Below are 19815 nucleotides of genomic sequence, written 5' to 3'. Positions count from 1 at the left end.
CACTGCCTCCTGACCTGAGATGTGGTAGATAGCTCTGGCAGTAAAAGTCAAAGTGTATAAGAATCGGCTTGGATAGACATCATGTGGCAAATACCACTCACTCAATATTTTTAAATCCTCAATTCATGCTTCTACTGGAGTTTCTCACGTTGTAGCAAAGGTGGCAGAAAATGATGTGCTGGCACTGAGGCACTCCTGTCTGAAGAGGGGACAGCAGTAAAGAGACTGTCATCACCCTCTAAACTGGCATGTCTGCCAGTGCTTCTTACTAGCTTTGCTGGTTGGATGTAAGCATGAGTATGCAAAGCTGGCAGTAAGATGACTTTTTCCTACTCAGGGTGTCAAAAATGTAGGTGACAACATTTGCCTTTTGGACTTGGAAATTCAGGGAGTGGTATCGTGTACCTTAAATTCAAACTCCCTCTCCTGAACACTGTAACTCTCAAAATACCTTCCTGTCCTAAAAATAATTTTTATTCTGTTCTATAGTTTCCATAGCAGGTTCAGACTCAGTGCAAGGTCTACACTGCTTGAATGATTGCTTTCAATAAAGCAATTCAAAATTATTTTCAAGCAAATAGCATCAAAATATGCTGTGTTAAGGCCTTGCACACATGGAAACACTATCGGAGCCAGATGTTTCTGTTGTCGGTTTTTTAGGTTTGAGTGAACATGAAAATAATGAAAACCTTAATTCCTCCCTGGAAACAACTTGAGATTTTCAAAATAGTTCAGTATTGTGGATTCATATGTTTCAATAGTTGTTTGTTTCAGGAAATGTGTCAATACTTGTTTCAATAAAGTAGAAATGTTTTATTTTTGATAATATTATATGTAGGGCAACAGTTTTTGTGTCATCATCATCACAATCTTACCTTATTTCTGTTCAACTTGCATATTATACTAAATTTAACACACATTATACACAGTATAGTTCCTAAACTGTAATGCAAAATACATTAATTTAAAAAATATGTAGTCAATATTGGCAAAGAAACGATTTATATTATGAAAACTTGCATATTGCCTGTCATCAAAATGAAGGTTTAAAATGTTTAAAAGAAATTAAAATTTTCTTTTGTTTCTTTTTTTCCCAAACTGTTTTAATCTCTCTATATATTAACACTATACTCAATATTCCATTTCAAGCAATTTTTTAACACCTGAAAACTTCTGTCAAAATTTCCTTCATTGCCCTGTTTATGACAGAACAATTGACACTCAGAAAGAAAACTGCTTAGCCTTTTGGCTCTCCAACCTGTCTTTACAAGACAGGACAAGCCTTCTCCATAAAAACATTACTGCTGATGTTAATGAAACTGTGTTTCATTGTTGGAGCCATGGTGGGTTCCTCTGTAAAAAATATTTAAACTCTGTCTATATGGAGAAAAAAAGAGCATCTGGGAAAGAAAGAGACATGACTACAGCAGACAAAAAAAAAGCATAGTATGATTTCTCAAGAAAAAAGGACCCAGCTAATTCTTTCCCCATTATTAGGTGGGCTGCTGAAGAATCAGATCTGCAATTTGTAAACTGTTTATTCTGGGACCATAGAAATTTTGGGGTTTGTGCAGATTTGAGCTTAGTGAGGCTATCTTATGTATGGTGTTTAGTCAGTACAGTAATGCATGTATTAAATCCTCAAATTCTATAAAAAATCTGCAGAATTACTTTTCCTAAGTCTTTCTCAGTTTGACCTCATTCTTCACAATGGCTTCTAGCAATGTCTGTATTATTTTGTTTAACATGAGGATTTACAATGTGGTTTTGGTTTTAATTATGCTAGTGTCTTGTGCTCACTCTTGTAGCATCTGACTTGAGAAAGCATTTCCATTAAATAGGTTTTCACTTACAAAACTGAGACAACTACTGTTACAGTAGATTGATCTAGATTATGAAGTGAGAAAAGCCTAGAGTGTACCTGATACACTCTTGGAAACCAGATACACAAAATTCGAATACTTGGCAACTTTATCCTTAAAATTTCAGTGTTTTTTTCTTGCTTGAAAGAACAGTGGGTGATTATTTTATATGCCTACTAAATCCACCCTTACATGTCTAATTGAACAAGTAGTTTTGTGGACAAAGGTACTGAAAATTACTCCCCTGCCCCAGTGCAAGTGTCTGTGGAATCAGGGACTATGGGTCTGATACAACATATTTATGTTAGTAATTTTTTTTCATGAAGTAAAACATCTAATGCAAGATTAATGAAATTTCTAGAAGCACCTTCTCCCACTTATTAGCCCTGGTTGTTTATAACCAGTTTAAATTAGACACGTTTCTGCTTTTTCATTGGAATTTTACCTAAGGTCAACAAAACGTCTCCCAGCATCCAAAAAATGCTACATTTTTTCTGTTTTTTCAGTCAGTTCATCCCAACAGTCAGCTTTTGGCTGAAAAGATGACACAACAGTGAAAGACCCAATCTAAAGCCTATTGAAAAAAAAAAAAAGATGAAAGTTAAAATAATTAAATTGATAGAATTTTAAAATGGGCAAAATGTCCACAAGACTAAATTGTCAACAAAACTAATTTCAGTAAGGTAATCAAATGCCATGACACAAAAATTATAATTATACTACTATGGTTTAACGGGCTTTCAACTCTTTATTAGTGTGTTTGGGATTTCATTACTTTTATACTCTATTAAATCTTGTCTGGAAAATTCTTATTCTGTTATTGTCCCTTAAGCCATTCCAAATGTCTTTCCAAATCTTTAGATAAATAAGTTTCAAGGTTTCTTGAACTTTCGTATCTCCACTGCTTCTCCAGAATTTCATTACAAATACTGCACAGGAACATTCAGTACAAAATCTGCTTCAAACAATGAAAGACACAGGAAACATTTAGATGTATGAAGGTGCCCTCCTTATGGTGCTGACAACAGTGCTGACATGGTGCTGAATTATCTATGCTGTTAAATGACTACCGTTCTCTTGTAACCTAAACTGAGAGTTGTATCTGAAGTGGTTTACAAGCGGCATTCTGTAAAGATTATTTTTAAGTATAATCATTTATTTCAAACAAACATGACCAGTCAAGTTTTGGGTTGTTTTTTTTAATTTAAAGAACAAGTTGCTAACTTATTCTAGGCTCATTTAGCTGTTCAGCTCACCCACACCACTAATAAATACATCGATAAGCAATACCTCCATGTATTATGAGTAATCCCTAATGTGAAAAGGTAAAACAACAATGTAGTGCAATAGGAAAACAAATGCAGATTTTTTCACCAAAATTAGAGGATGCAAGTGAATGAACAGAATAACTATGTAATTGTGGCAATGCTGCTCAAGCTGGCCACCCAGAAATCCATTGAGGTTAAGCCCCATGTCCCTCAGCTACTATAAGATATGCTGAAATATCCTTTGATGCTACAGACTGGAAGACTACTTTTTCTTTTTTAAAAAAAATTCTGGCACATGTACTAAACACAGGTCCTCTGCCCATTTCTTCTTTACAAAATATATTAGCAAGCTCTCTGAAGCACTGCTGATGCTTGGCACTCTGCAACAAATAGCGTAAGCACATTCTCTCATACATGGCTTCAACCTTGAGAGGTATCCTGAATTTACAGCTCACCTTTTTGGCTGTCACAAAAGAAAGTGTCACAAGCGCACTGTGACCTTCTCCAAGCTCACTTAGTTATACTATGATGAAATAGTCTGAGGGCAAATAGACTCTTTAGCCTATTTAGACTCAGAAACCTTTGTGATTTCATGGTCCTAGAACATAGTCCTCTATAGTATTGCAGATATATTTACAAAAGTGTGTAACTTCTCAAAATCTTTGTGCTTCTTCTACTCTTTTACTCAGATTTAGACTTTTTATTCCCTATTCTATCTATTATGAGGAGATAGGCACGCTGTGATTCTAAGATGCACTTCTTCATAGAAGAAGACTCCTTCAGGTTTATACAATTCCAAATTAATAACAATGGTGTCGTTTCAATGTAAAAATCTAGCCTGCTCTGTATGACAGCTGCACATTCATTTGTAAGATCTCTGACTTGAATGAAAAACTGTATTTAATGACATTCCATTATGATCACCGTGACAGGTGCAATATTTTTCCATGCCACTTCCCATTGACTTTGAAGCGAAATATAGACACACAATACAGAACTGAAGGCAACCAAACCTTAAATTCAGAACAGGATTTTCTGTCTGACAGATACATGTAGAAATTCCCTGATACCGATAAGAATGAATAACTCTTACACAGACTCTGTACATCACTGCAACTAATTAAATGTATTGCCAGCCTGACTCTGCCAAGTCCTTTCTGCACAGGTTTCTGAAGTCAAATGCTCCTTGCGTGTTCAGTGTCAGCCTTTAATTTGAACATGGAGAAAATATTCTGGAATATATATTTGGTTAAGGAAGCTGCATAATAACCATAAACATTGTAATGAGCTGTGAAGCCTTTTTTTAGTCAACAAGGTATTGGGTTTTGCATAGGGATTTTACATGCTTTTTGTCTTCAGGTACTAACTCTGTTTGAGAGGATTTCCATTTTCCTGGGTTTCTACTTTTCCTTTCTGCTATTATTTCTAGACACATCAAAGGTGTGAATTATTTCTGAAATGTGTTTTGTTGTACTATTTAGATTCTAATTAAAGTAAGGTTACTGATTAGCTACACTTACCAGAAATGCAAAACACTTCATTGTCAGTATTTGGAGGAGAGGGAAGGCTTCCATGGTAGCCATGGTAGGATGCTACAATATAGTGATCTTGAATTTTCTAGAAATGTTCTCACACAAGTCAAATAAAACATGATTGTTATTCATATGTGCTCTTTTAGGGATTTATGGGTACCAAACACACAGCAAAGCAAAATTCTGAAAACAGCGGCTGATGGATAAGTGAAAAACTGATGCTGAAGAAATATCAGAGTTCTTATTTAAAGAGTGCTCAATACATCGCATAAAAATCCACAAGCTTGAAGGCAAGGACAGTCCATCATAACTCACATTAGCTGAGGTGGCAACTAATAAGAGAAAAGACAGAAATCAAATATGAAATTACATATTTTCTTCTAAACAAAATATGTAATTTCATATGCATACATACATCATTGCATGCAGAACTCTAGCCAGATATTTATTTACATGAAAAAAGCCTATAAAACTCTAAGATCAATTAATTCACACATGCATTTTACTAATATTACTTTTCTAGTCGCTGCATGAAAAAAAAACTTGTTAATTTGTCCCAAATCCCAAATTTGTTGGGAAGGTGAAGCTGCGCAAAGAACTAAACGGAAGAACTGCTGCACGATGTCTTTTTTAAACAGTCTGCACACTGATTTCAGAGAAGTTATTAATATTTGAAAGTACCCTTATTTTGTAATGTCAGCAGTGAAACTCACCTTATCCTTTCACTCCAAGCATGGGAAGTATAGCTGTAAGGTAGATAGCAGAGTGTCTTGGCATTATCTTGAAGTTCAAGTGTTTATCTTTGGGTTATCTCTCCCTTTCTTGTCTCATTCCCTTTACATCTTAAGGGCCAATATAAAAGGCAAATAAGTCTTTAATTCTCGACAAGTTCAAAGCCAACAATTTAATTTAGAGCTACCTTTCAGACAGTATTGAAAGCTCAGCTTTAGGAGGAACAGCAACATTGTCTGAATGGCTCCCCAGTTTGGCAGTAAGCAATCCGTGAGCACCACAACAGTGCTCAAACATTGCAATATTGTGCTATAAACACTTATTTGTGAGTTGTCTAAACGATCTGTTTTGTACTTCTCAATATTCCAAAAGGATATCCAGAAAATACATGCTTTCTGCTATTATCTATGTTTTTGTAGTTTATGTCATCTTTACCTAAACACACTGTGCTGTGAAGTTATATTACTTACTGCAGTTATTTATTTATTATACAAATATATCACTCTTAGATTGTTTAAGCTATCACATGAATAAGAAAGAACCTCAGTCTTTACTGTCACAAAACTTTATTTAGAAACTTTAGACCTCAAGGACAATTTTGCCAAAGTGTAAGTTTAGCTATTCTGGTTTCATCTGGCAAAGAAAAGAATGTGTGAGAAAATGTATAGTATATTGCTTATTATCTGCATATACATGATAATTGAGCTAGCTGTATTCAACCCAGTTTCTTAGGCATAGAGTATTTAAAAATACTAATGAAGCAAAATTCTGTTGCCTGGTGCATGATTTATGCTGTTCAAACTAGTTGAGTGACAGCTGATATTATTATCAACAGTAAATTATCAAGTCTTTTTCACATAGCAAAAGACTTTGCAAAATAAAGGTAACCAAATAAGGTTAATTTTCACTCCATCAGCAGTTGTTAAAAAATATTTTAAACCAAATAATTGCCTATTATTTCTTTCTTACATGGTAATGGAAAGAGAGCTTGAATTTAAGTTTTCCATGCTTTGATCCCTAATAAAGAGAAAAGTAAAAAATAGTAGCAGCACAGAAAATTTCTCCCTCCCATCTGCCAAAGTAGGTAAAAAACACTATTCAAGACATTTCATTTAAGCCTTAATCTTTTTCCATTTTCTGCATTTTCTATTCCTGTGAAACAGCTAATGTTTTTCAACTCCATCATTTTATACCAACAAAACACTATAATTTCCATGCTTCCCTCTCTTTCCCCCCATACCCATCCATATTAATTTTGAATAAACTGTGTGAAATTCACCCATCTGCTACTTCTGTTTAACTTGTATGCTTCTGATTTTACATAGTGGTTGCTGATACTCATTTGAACAACAAAGACAAGGGCTGGAAGCCTGAATTTATCTATCTACTAACAAGCTGTCATTAGTTTATACATATTTTAACAGGGAGAGAGAGAGAGAGAAATAGAATATTCCTGACAGGATCCTCTAGCTCTGTTAAATAGGATTTTTTTTTTTATTTTTTATTTATTTATTTTTCATTTTCTGTTTAGTATTTCTCACATGGAAGGAATTAGGAGTAAGAAAAGATTTAGGCTTATGTTATGAACTGGCAACAAAAATCTGATTTATTAATGGTTGGTTTTTAGCTTTGTGCATATTGATAAAAATAATACTGGTCAAAATTCTCTAACCTTATTTTGATTTAGAATGTCAGATGTTTTTTGTAACATGGCAACCAGATGTGGTTTGCATGTATATTAATTTTTTTTTTTTTTTTTTAATCTAGGGGCTGCAATGATTCTGAAGACTAACTACATAGCAAAAAAAAACCTATAAAAATGCAAATTATAAATGTCTTTTGGAACTTAAAATCAGTATAAACATATATATACACACATATAGAGTATGTATGCATACAGTACACAACTATTCATTTTCCCTTTTTTTCAGATGCATTTTGATCTGGCTACCAATTTTACATTGTGTTTTTTCCAAATGGCCCAACTCACATGCCCTTAATAACACACTTCTGCTCTCTATAGTCAGATAAATCACAATATCAAAATTCTATTACATAAAAACCAGGTTAGATTAGACCAAACAATAACAACAAAAAGCCATAGTTAATTACGAGATTTCAGCTCATTCATTTCTGCTATCAGTAAGTGATTTATATCCAAATAAAATATATTTGTCAATAAAATAAAAATTAATAGAGAATGTAAAATGGAGTTGTGTAGCCTTCTTAGTTATGAAAGACTTCATGGTGCTTGATTTCCAAAGCATGAACCTAACTAAATGTTCTCCTGTTTCATAAGGCTGAATCTTGCCCCAGCTGTGGCAAGAATGCAGCACTGCATTAGAAGGAGATTACAAAAAAAAAATATAGATATATATAGATATATACATGTGAGAACTAGGAATACTTTGGTGAGGCTTAAGTTTTATCATTTGGAATGAAGCTTCAGTTAAGGAAGTCTATATGACAGATGTGCTAGTTAGCAAGTATTTCTGACTAAGAAACAAGTTTGCACAGTGCAGACCTACTCATCAGCATAAAAGGATGTGGAAAGATCATTTAATATGTTTCGTCTCCTAGTTTAGTTGTTTAACAACTACATCATGTATTGTGAAACTTCTCAGTGGGTTTAATTTTGCTTCTCCCTTAAATTCACATTGATTGCAAACACATTATTGCTCCACACCCTGAGTATATCTGATTTTGAAGGGATTTTTTTTTTATTCAATCCATATTTGCATGTAGTTTCTGCGTTGAAGATTATTATCTTGAAATATATAATTGAATTGGAGAATCTGATAACTAACCAGTAAGATTATTTCTACCACAAACTTCTGTTGAAAATATATTCACCTCCTCCTTTACTTGGAAATCTCTCAGAGTGTATTCACTATCTGGGATTTTGCAGGTTTGGAAGCACTTTTCTATCAACAGATCAACTTGGAAAATGAGATAAAACCCTTTTAGACTAACTGTACTGAACAACATTTTTCACTCTTTTTTGATGACAATATAGATGCAAACTAAAAGGACAATCCAAAATTCCTTCTCCTTTTGTTTTATTGGGCGCTCATACATGAGTTACTGGACTACTCGAAAATACTGCTAGTTGGCAATTTTTATGTTATGTTCCTCACAATCACTTTGTTCATCAATTAGAAAATACCTCCCTTTCATGCATTTGTGAATTTTTTTTTTTCAGTTATGTGCCATGATACACAGTAAGAAATTGACTTCATTTGTATTTTAGCTGCTCTTTGGAACTCAATTTGGAGTTAGGAAAGGCCTACACTGTGGATTGTCTAAGGAACCATGGACATTTCGTGACCAACCCAGACGTCTTAGCCTTAGGAGATGGTGGCTGTGAAGAATACAGTTGAACAATGGACATGTGAGCCATTCCAGCTGTGTGGTCTTAGCCAAACTCTGAGTTAAGTTGTAAGGCCTGAACTCAAGTTACCCAGGCTGCAAGGCCTAACCTTAGGTTACTAAAGGACAGCTACATGCAGTAGAACAAGGAACTTGTCATTTGCTCAAGGCTATCAAGATGTAGAAGCGGGACAGGAAAACTGTAAGATGTGTACAATAAGTAACGAACAAATTTTCAGCTAGCCTGTTATCTGCTTTGTTGCTTCAAAATGTGTGAACAGCACTTTTGGGCCAATCAGGATCTATATTGGTTACATCAGCTAATTCTGTAAACTATAAAAGCTGTTGATGTGGGTGAATAAATTTGGCAATTGCTTGATCACATTGATCTTCTCTCCATTGTCCGTGACTCCCGCGTCACTACACCTGATCAGCCATCCAGGGCATTAATAAAGTATTGCATTTAAAATAATTGGTGATTAGAATGGTGACAGATTTACTGCACCAAAACTTCTGCCAGACAGAAATGAGGAGTAAGAGAGCAGAAACAGTCCAGATAGCCAAGGCTCCCCCTTAAAATAGCCTTCCTACCCATAGAGGAGGGCCTGTTGAGGGGGTTTTAGTTGATAATTGCACAATGCTGATCCTGATCTGTTTTAGTTGCTTATCCTACCAAACTCTTCCTCGTAGCAGAAGTGAAAATGAAGAAGCCAAGCGGCTCATCTCAATTCAAAGTAGATAAATCCAACTGAAACATCATCATAAGAGCCAAGTAATCCTTGAGTGGGTTACTGCAAGTCCCAAGTGCAATATCCTGATAGACATTAGATTTAAGGAAAACAAAGGAAAAGAAGACACAGCCTTTTTCTTAAATAACTACAGCAGATGTCCACCTGATGTATGGAGATTGTCCAGAAATATAAAAGCAAGTGCAGCCTCATTAATAGTACAGCTAACTTATTCTACAAGTAGCATAGACTTCAGAGAAACGGCAATCAATACAGCTGTACTATTTTCTTCAGCCTGGAAGCACACCATTACCTCAGAGGAACGTCACAATCCACACAGAGACAGGATTTTGGGAGGCAGGGAAAGCTCCTTCCAACTCTGTGTAGTGTGCTTATCCTCTGTATCACCTTTCCCCATGCACACCCACCCTAGAAAGGGATGAAACCCTTGAAAGGGACGTGGGGAAGAGGGTACGCAAGAGTGGCTGGCAAGGAAGGATTATTTTACCTAACTTTTTTCTAAGGGGTGGGTGTGGATCCCTGAACAAGCCCTGCCTCCTTATTCCTGTCTATGTCACTTTGTTGGCCTCAATGAAAGTTCTAAACATCACTGCATGTCTGGGCATTTACTGTGACCAGACAAATGACACCACTAGTTTCAGGATCTTGATAGAGCACATATGGAATGAAATTTGGTGCTGGGAGATGTCTGGTTATAAACAGGATATGATCCACCTGAGATTTAAGGTTAACATCTGATACACCCATGGGAATGGGGGGGTTTCAAGAGTAGGGCAGATCTGGAGAGGGGACTTCCCTCAAAGACAAAGGCACTTCTGAAAGTGCCATTCCTTCTTGAGCTAAAGGTTTGCTACCAAGTATTTAGCATCATGGAAGATATTCTGAATATCATCATTTGTTTATTTAAGTGTCTGTCTTATTATCTGCTTTTACTGAAAATAATAAAGTTATCAAAAAAGTCTGTCATAGATTTATTGTAAGAAGAAAACTCAGTCTAGATATTAATGATTTTTGATCAGCCCAGCTGTCAAACTGAGAAAATATATGTAATACCTTTGCAGCATAACTGACAGAAACTGTGCCAGGCCATAGTAACACAGTAGTATGGATCTGCAGCTGATTAATTTAGTTTTAGCAGTAACTTAATTTGAAACCTGTAAATTTGGCCTACAAAACTTTTTGATCACTAGGACTCTGGAGTAGTTTGAGAATGTGACACATCAGCCCAGGATTACATAGGATATGGGATGCTGAAATAAATTTGGACAAATAGAGGATTAAGTTTGCAAATGAAAATGTAACTGTATTTTAATATATTGTGCTTAATAAACTTTATTAAAATTTAATATATAAGTCACATGCGTAAAAATGTCTTAACAATGGTTACTTGTGAAGATAACAGGCTTCTCCTAAGAAGCCTGGTCTAGTACTCCCTAACATTGACTAAAAATCTACACCTGTGAAAAAATCAGCTGCAAAGTGCTGCTTTTCTTATTTTCTAGCTTTTAACACCCAGACCGTATATGATGCACACAAGGTCAAGTAGAATCAAGTACAGAAACCACATAGTCTGATACTGGAATTCTGGGCAAGTCTAAGTTTGAATGTTAACAGCAGAAAAATAGATTAATGATGATCTGTCAGAGGTCTGCCTATAAAGCCCATTGAACTTCAAATACCAAAAAATACTTTTATCATCCATACCTGACTAGAAGCCTTATTTCATGGCTCCAAAAACTTGAAGCAGACTTGGAAATGTCACAGTTACTGGAACAAGTACATAGGTAATATATTTTTTTAAAGGTGTAAGCTAGTAAGCTACTACTAAAATATATTAGAGATGAAACAGGATCTGTCCACATACAATTTAACTCTTCATGACTTGAATGAAGTCAGATTAAACTCCAAATTCTGGAAAATACTTTTTCTGCTTTTGTCCATAGACCTCTTTCTTCATCAGTTCTTTCAAGTTGGGTACTGCTTCTTCCCAGAAAACACATATTTTAAATACATTATGAGTTCCACAGTGTTCGGCTTTTTAAATATGATGGTAAGAAACACGAGTTTTCAACTGTATTATGAGAACAATCAGTAAGTTAAACTAGTTTCTGTAAGCAATAATTTCTTGTGATTTTGGAAATGGTATTTTGGGCTACGTAGTCAGTTATGCTGCCATTTTTTTCCTTAATGACAGGAAATAATCCTGTGGGAATTGCCAGTAGAGCAGAAGATCAAGAAAGGAGAGAATATAAATATGAAGGCATTTTCACTTTGTGACAATTAATTATGGTGCCCATGAATAAAGATCTGAATAGTGTTGTTAGTACAATGCAATAAGAGCTCTCTTGTGGCAAAAAATTATCATTACATTGCATCTCATTGTTTTACAGGCAATAAGGGGGTTTTCACCTGCTCATTTCTTTTCCCACTTCTCCTGAAAATATAAACAAACTGTGTTTATAAGAATATGCTTTTTAACTGTGGAGTTTTTTCCTGTTAAGAATTTTAACTTAATAGACTCTACACTTCTAAACTTCTGTTCACTTCAGTTCACTATTCTATTCACTTCTTCACTTGGTTCCTATAAGAGCACTGATTTCTTCCGAAGGCCTGCCTCAAAGCATCAGTTCTGAAATTTCTTATTCATCTTATTAGGTGTTCCTAATGGCCTTATTTTATATTTCACTAGTTGATACTAATAGCATTTTTTAATTATTTTTAGTGAAATGACATACTACACAGTGTAAAACAAGCTGTTTAAGAGTATGCACAAAAATGTATGACAAATCTCTACTGATTCCTTTCTGACAGAAGCTGACACTCCAGTTTTTCTGCTGACAATGTTTAAAATGCAGGCAGGATGTCAATACAAAATTGTATGTGCAGTGGGAAACAAGTATACTTAATAATGCAATACAATACAATGCAATACAGTAAGTATTGGCCCAGCATGCTAGTCATGAACACATGTATCTCTACATCAGCAACTTAGTTGAGAGGTAGTCTGTCTGACAGAAGCATCTCACTTATTCCTTTATTTTACATCCCTGATGCAGTTGTCCTCACAAAGTAATTCCCTACATACCCTAGATAGTGACTAGATAACCTACTTTTGCAAATATCAGAGCAGGATCCTGCCCACCTAGTTAACGGGCTTAAAATTGCAAATGATGTCTTCTTTCAAAGCCTCAGAGACATGTGCATTGTTAGTAGTTAAGTCAAGAACGGTGAAAACTAAGAACCACTTTTAAGAATATTAATACATATTAAGATTTAATGTATCACAAACATTTTTCATCTAGGTTTTGTAAAATTCTCTGATTTATGCTCCATGCAAAGAACATGATTCATGATATCACTATCAGACATCGGAAAAGCGGAGACCACAGTCCAAATTTGTCAGTCTGTCCCAACCTCTTGCTCCTTCAGGTCATTTGGAGCTGGCCAACACCTAGTTTCTGACACAGAGTGTCCCTGGTCAGCCTCTTTGCATCCTTATGAAGGGAGAAGACATAAATCAGACAGCTCAAGTGGACGTTTTCTCCACTTGGCCAACCCATCCGTCAGAACTTGGTTTTAGGAAATGCTGTAAGATTTCTTTCTGTCTGCACTTTGAGGAAAGGAATGGGAAGGGTGCTCTCAGCACTTAATACATTATTATGGGGAAGTGAGCTTAAAATTCCACTCATTTCATAACAATCTGTCAGCCTTCTCTGTGGTGGCCGATGAGGAACTTCAGTCCTTACTAAGAACCTCCACCATGGCTCTCTGAGTATACACTGCTCCCTTGTCTCCCCACTATGTATATAGTTAGTTCTGAGAATAAATATTTTTAACGCAGAAAGTGTGTTTTAACACAGTGTGAAAAATAGCATTATTACAGAAGGTCAAACAAAGAATGAGACTGAAAGAGAACTTCCAGGAATGAATGCGAGTTGCTGCACCTTAGACTGAAGTATGCAGACTGTCCTTCAATTAGCAGCACCATTCCCAGCAAAGTCAATGAACTACTGAAATGAAAATAAAGATCTGCCTATTGATAACATAATTTAAACATGGGAATAGAAGGCAGTTTGTTTTCAAAGTATCTTAACGTATGTTTGTGACTTCCCACTGACATTTCAATGAAACTTAACATGACATTTAATTACTGTTGATTTGGTTTTCTGTATACAATCAATGGCATATTTCTTGGAACATGTTTGTCTCATAAAATGTAATTCATGCTTGGAGTATTAATATGGCAGAAAGGAAACTGTCACCAAAGATAAGAACCCAGAACATCACTTATTCATCTAATAGCAGACTTCCAGTATCTGAAGGGGGCCTACAAGGATGCTGGGGAGGGACTCTTCATTAGAGACTGCAGGGATAGGACAAAAAGTAACAGGTTAAAACTTAAACAGGGGAAGTTTAGATTGGATATAAGGAAGTTCTTTACTGTAACGGTGGTGAGGTACTGAAACAGGCTGCCCAAAGAAGTTGTGAATGCTCCATCCCTGGCAGTGTTCAAGACCAGGTTGGACAGAGCCTTGGGTGACATGGTTTAGTGTGAGGTGTCCCAGCTCATGGTAGGGGGTTGGAACTAGATGATCTTAAGGTCCTTTCCAACCCTAATGATTCTATGATTCTGTGTTTTGTTCTGATAGAGAATACATGCAAAGCAACCAAAAATGCATTACGATTTCTATAAACCAGTTGACCTGACAGATTATTAAAAAAAAAAGAAAAACAAAAGACGGAAAAAAAATTGTGCAGAAGGAAATCCTGAGTTTCTCCTAGCTGAAATATTTCAGTATCAGTTTAAAATGAGCTAAGTTAGTTGTGGGAAAGAGCAGGCTCTTGTTAGGAATGTTCATGTCACTCATACAAAAAAGGATTAGCTTGCAATCATAGCACTTTAAAAAAAAAAAAAAAAATCACGATCTTTAACTTAAAAAAGAAAAAAAGGAAAGAAAGGCCATTTAAAAACAAAGGTTCATTTTTACTGAAACTTAATGCTGATACTTGAAGGGGTCATGCAGTATTCACGAAGTTGTTGGGTTTAATAAAACCTGAAATGCTGACAAATCTGCATGACTTTGTCATGCATCTGGATAATCCAGATCATTTGACAAAGGATCTGGAGTTTTCAGTTATATTATCCGTCATAAGATGAAAAACACAGGAACTGGCAACAAACCTACTAAAATAGACTGAATTTTATTAGGTACTGGATGTTACATTGAAAAAGAATCACTTTTTTTTTTTCCTGTGTGTATTTCCTACAGTCTCACAGAGAAAATGATAATTTTGAAAATGTTTCTTTTACATGGAAAACTATAAAACTCTAATACAGGAACATTACAGTTTAAATATCAACACTAGAAAAAAGCACACATTCACAGCTGCTTTCTTGAATGTATGTAAATATGTATTTATTTGAAGATGCAGCTCTCTATCCTGAAATGATAATACCTATTCCTCAAAGTGATATTGCGAATGATACTGGGAGCCAACACTCGTGTAAAATAAGCAGTAGTAGGTTTTGCATATATTACAAGTCTATTGTAATATATGCAGATATTGCATATAACGATTTTTTAAATATTTAAGTACTTAAGCTTAAGATGTGCATTTTAGTACATTTATTGCAACTCAAAATTATTATTTAGCTGTAATTTTGTAGGCACATGGAAACATGATTAGCTCTCTGATGAACATGTTGACATATCACACAAGTAATTTATTGTATTCAATTAAAGCCCATGATAAATTTCTTCATTTCTTGAAGGTGTTGAATTCAAGTACTATGTTGGCTGACTTCAGACTTTTTATTGTTTGAGAAGTCTCTTGTGTACTTCCTTACTGCATTTGCTACACTAAATTGTTCTCTCAAAAGCAACAAAAAAATCCCCACTTGTAGTCTCTGGGACACCTGCATTTTGACCTGGTTAATTTTTTTACAGCACAAGAATGCGTCAGTTCAAAATGGTTTCATATTATTAACTAAAGATCCATTTTGTACATAGGAGGTTGTCATAAATTTGTGTATGCTCCTAGTCTGAACCCCTGAAAGCCTGAGTAGTCTTTTCTCTGAGATGTGGCTGGAGTAAAAAGAATTCATAGGCTTTAGTGGTCTTTAAGAGATGAGAAAGAGCATCACCCATTATGATAGCCTTAATATCTAAACAGTTATGATGGCTTTTTTTTTTTTCCTGTTGCCCTCCAGGTCTGTAACTGGGTATGTGCATCACCACCTCTGATTGCTCTGTTTCCCTTTAGGATCCTCTTTCTCACCCAAGAGTACAATAAATCTCTCTTTTCATAATGGTAATGATGCCTAAAGGAGTGTTTGATGTCCACATATAGAACGAATGCTTATACAATCCTGGATGCCCTCGGTACTTATGACTCACAAGGACAGCCTTATTAGAGTCCACTGGCAACAAAGTTTGTTGGCACCAGAGAAAAAAGAGCAATGACATACGTCACAAAATAGGATGAAAACAGAAAAAGCAGATGGACAGTAAGAGAAAGTGAAATAAAGTCAGTGATGGGTGGATAACCAGGAGGCAACGAATATTGCATACATTAGCCACCAAGCTCTTATTCTTTATTCTTTAACACTCTTCTTCACTTGATTGTCTGAGTCACAGTTTCCACTTCAACAAGTCATAAGGTAACGTAACTTAATACAATGCATAACATAACACAACATAACATAACAACATACCTCTCAGCATGCTTATAAGCTGCTCTCCAGTTTTATAAACCACAAGGAATGTTCTTGGCTCATTTGTCCTCCCCATACTATGCTGCTCAAGGGTTGTTGCCTTTATGCAGAAGTACACACATTATTCTACAGCAGTAGCCTACAGGACTTCAATGCGCATTACAGTACCCTTAGTTCTCTGGACTTTATTAATCTCTGTTTATACACAACTTCTTGAAAAAAATATATAATATCATTATTATGCAGTAGTATAAAAGCAGTGTTGTCATGGCTACATAAGTTACAAGTCAGCATTCCCCCTCTGCAAATTTATGATCATGGTTCAGAGAAATAGTCTTTATTGCACCTGCAATATATAATACTGTTGCGGTGCCTTTGTCACTGATTTATCTCTTAGTGAAACTCTTCCTTAGTTGTGCCCTCCTTTCACTCCTACATAAAGAAACTGTTGGCTCACACTGATGCTCTCATAAAAGGAAGTAATCTATAACTGCCTCAGCCAGCTCGATTTAATCAATTAGAATAGAAGCAATTATATCAATTACAACAGCAGTATGTTTAAACACAGCCAAAGCTGGAGGTAAATACTTATCCAATGAACGAGCCGATTCTGCAAAACTTGTTTGATGTCTAAAATGACGTTTAAGTAGAATCTATAAACCAAATTAATAAAAAAAAAACCAATATACTGACTCCCAAGTTCTGGTGGCCACAACATACTAGAGGTACCTACAGTCATTTGGCATCTCTATTCATGGCATAAGAGCTTCTTCAGTGCAATGTTCCACCTTCCATAAAATTTCTCTGTGTACAGTACTGTGGCCAGAGGAATATTAAAAGCAGTTTCACCAAGTCTCTAAAGCATTATGCTGCACATGAAGTACAGCAACCACAGTCACATATGTCCAAAACCACAGCTGGAACAGGCAACCCTGCCCACCCTTAACATTCATCCATTTTCTAATGACAATGATATTAAATGATACATCTGTTCAGTGTTATCACTCTCTCTCAGCTTTACTTAGTGTCCTAACCACAAGTTAGCAGAAACACCCAGAAACTGAATCACATCTTCAAACATTTGCAGCTAAAGTGCTCTGTCCAGCCTGTTATTCCTGGAGGACACATCGAGGGGATTTCATGAAGTTACACAATTTAAAAGCAAAAGTCCAGGAGATTTTTAAGATATATTAGAAACTGATGGCTGACTGTGTCTCCACATGCAGGGACTTATGATACAGATTGGAAATCATACTGAATCAGGACATAGATCAAAAGTGGAATAAAGGACTCTGTCCAGGGAGGCAAGCAAAATGCTTCAGAGGCAGAGCATCTAATGAAAGGTAGTAATAGCTTCAGTGCACCATGACAGTACTTCATTTTCCTAAGTAAGAAGGGCTTTTATAAAGATCTAGTGACAGAAAATAAATCTGGTTCCTTTGATCATTATTTAATTCCCATCAAATTATTTAAATTTAAAAATAAATTTTAAAAATAGTAATCAGTATGTTTGATTTGAAAAAGGAAATTAGAGAAAAAAGGTTCCTCAGTAAAACTAAAAGAACTAAAGAACAGAGGAACCTGCATGCAGAAATTGCCTTAAATTTCTAAAATTAACATTTAAAACCCTTGTGGGAATTGCATTCCATCTGAGAGGAGAATTAGGTTAACATAGCAGTGAGGATGCATCTGAAAACAGAATTAATATAGATGTTGTTGGAAGGATGTCTCATTAAACGACACAACACTGATACTCAGTATGCTACAATGAAAACAAATATATCTTAACAATCCTTCTGTATTTCATCCATTTCAGGAATTACTTGTTTACAGTGACTTATATAAAATATTTAATTTCTCAGTTTCATTGTTGGAAGACATTTTGTAGACAGAGAATGAAGCAGTTGTCACTTCAAGATTATATTTCCCAGACAGGAATTTAAAACATAATGCATTTATGATAAAAAGTACTTTAGATCTTGAAAACTTTTATTTTCTTTATGCCTTATTTAAGTTATGAGTTTGTGGTTTAATATTTTAGAAGTTAGAAATTTTTACTATAACATAAAAATATTTGTATTCTAAAAATGTACTTTGCAAGTAACCATTCCATAGTTCGGATGTGGTAATTCTGACAGGCTATTATACACTAAACATTCCATCTTCAAAAGACAAGATCTGAAACAGTGTTATCACTAAAGAAATGAGCAAGTGTATATACTCTACTTTTTACAATACTGCAAAATGAATACTATATTCAAAGATAGTTTCAAAATATCTAATGTTAAGCTAATTTTTAAATTTTCATATAGCCTTGCATTATTTTTTTTATTACAAACTGTACTAAGCAATACAAAATTTAGGTTTCTTTCCAGTATTTCTTACTGGATTTGTTCATTATTAAACAAAAGGATGAGATCCATATTCAAGTCTTCTTTTTTCTACCATATGGTTTGTTTTAGAAAAATAAACATGCATATATAAGTAAGTTTCTGCATCTTTCAAGGCAAATGGCACATAATATGTAGCTTCTGGATAAAAGAAATAATGGCAATTGCCCTTTCTGTGGGATTTAAGAGACTCTCCAGGCAGCCCAGGACACAGATGCTAACCCATATGCAGCTGACCACAGCTTTTCTCAGATACTAAAATTATGTGAGATGATTCCACCCATTGTGCTTCCCAATCTGAGCTGCTTTAGAGTAACAGAGGTTCTTGTAACTAAAGTACTCTTGAAATTCTGTCTAGATAAAGCCATCTAATAAGATTACCAAATAGATGGCAGAATTGTTAAAAATTTCTGCAATGCTGCAGCCCACCTTCTCTTTAAGTCTCTGCTCTCCATACATTTTCTGTATTCAACCAAGATGAAAGAATTTCTTGGAAAGCAGCTCTTCTACCTTCTTTCCTTAGTGCTAAAGGGATTTTTTTTCTGAGTACATTTTGAGGTTTTAGAGTTTTTCCATGCATCTTTGACCTTTATATACATTGTAAGTTCATCGAAAGAAAGTCTAAGCTTTTCTTCCTGTACGTAAATAATTACTCAGCTGCGTACACCTAGAAGCTTATGAGCTTTTAAAAGTTACTCAGAACCTATGAACTACTTAATGTAGGAGCTGCTGAGGCTTTAGAGTCCCTATCAATATGTAGAATTGTGAGCACTCAATGTCATTGAAGACCAGGCACACAGTGTTTTTGAATGATATTCTTTTTCAAAAACAGTCAAGCATCTAATAAAGGATTGGGAAAAAAAGAGTATGCAGGAAACTACAGAAAGCCAGGAAATTCAAAGCAAAGATGAAATGGTAAATCAATTAAAACTTTGGACTAAAAAATGGAAATTTAGAAGTAAGATAACCATGATCTGTTAATTATGTCTCTTCCAGTATCAGCCCACTTCAACAACTTGCAGTTTGTGTGTGTGTGTTTATTGGGAACTCCAGAACTGAAACTGCTTAGCCTTTAATGGGCATACCATGGGTGCTTCACAGCCTAGAACACAATTAGATAAACATTTGCCCAAACTCAGCTTGAATGTGAATACTAAAATTATCATTTAAGGTCCTACTGTAACAAAAGGGTTTTCTT

The 19815-nt window shown here is 35.2% G+C and overlaps 1 protein-coding gene and 1 long non-coding RNA gene across 2 annotated transcripts in view; both read right to left on the bottom strand.

Moving 5' to 3' along the window:
• Positions 1 to 19815, bottom strand: part of NALF1 (NALCN channel auxiliary factor 1) — a 479162-nt gene that overhangs the window by 357135 nt on the left and 102212 nt on the right. The window lies entirely within an intron of this gene.
• LOC133279266 (uncharacterized) lies at positions 1175 to 13526 on the bottom strand. Its single transcript, XR_009746830.1, has 3 exons — positions 13457 to 13526; positions 2308 to 2436; positions 1175 to 1400 (listed from the first exon to the last, which is right to left on the bottom strand). It is a non-coding gene; the product is annotated as an uncharacterized LOC133279266 (long non-coding RNA).

The sequence above is a fragment of the Pezoporus flaviventris genome, unplaced genomic scaffold, assembly GCF_033815535.1.
Source record: "Pezoporus flaviventris isolate CSIRO_AGI_PZ_B2104156 unplaced genomic scaffold, CSIRO_AGI_Pfla_v1 ptg000072l, whole genome shotgun sequence".
NCBI classification, from domain to species: domain Eukaryota; kingdom Metazoa; phylum Chordata; class Aves; order Psittaciformes; family Psittacidae; genus Pezoporus; species Pezoporus flaviventris.
This window is presented reverse-complemented; position numbering and strand designations above follow the sequence as displayed.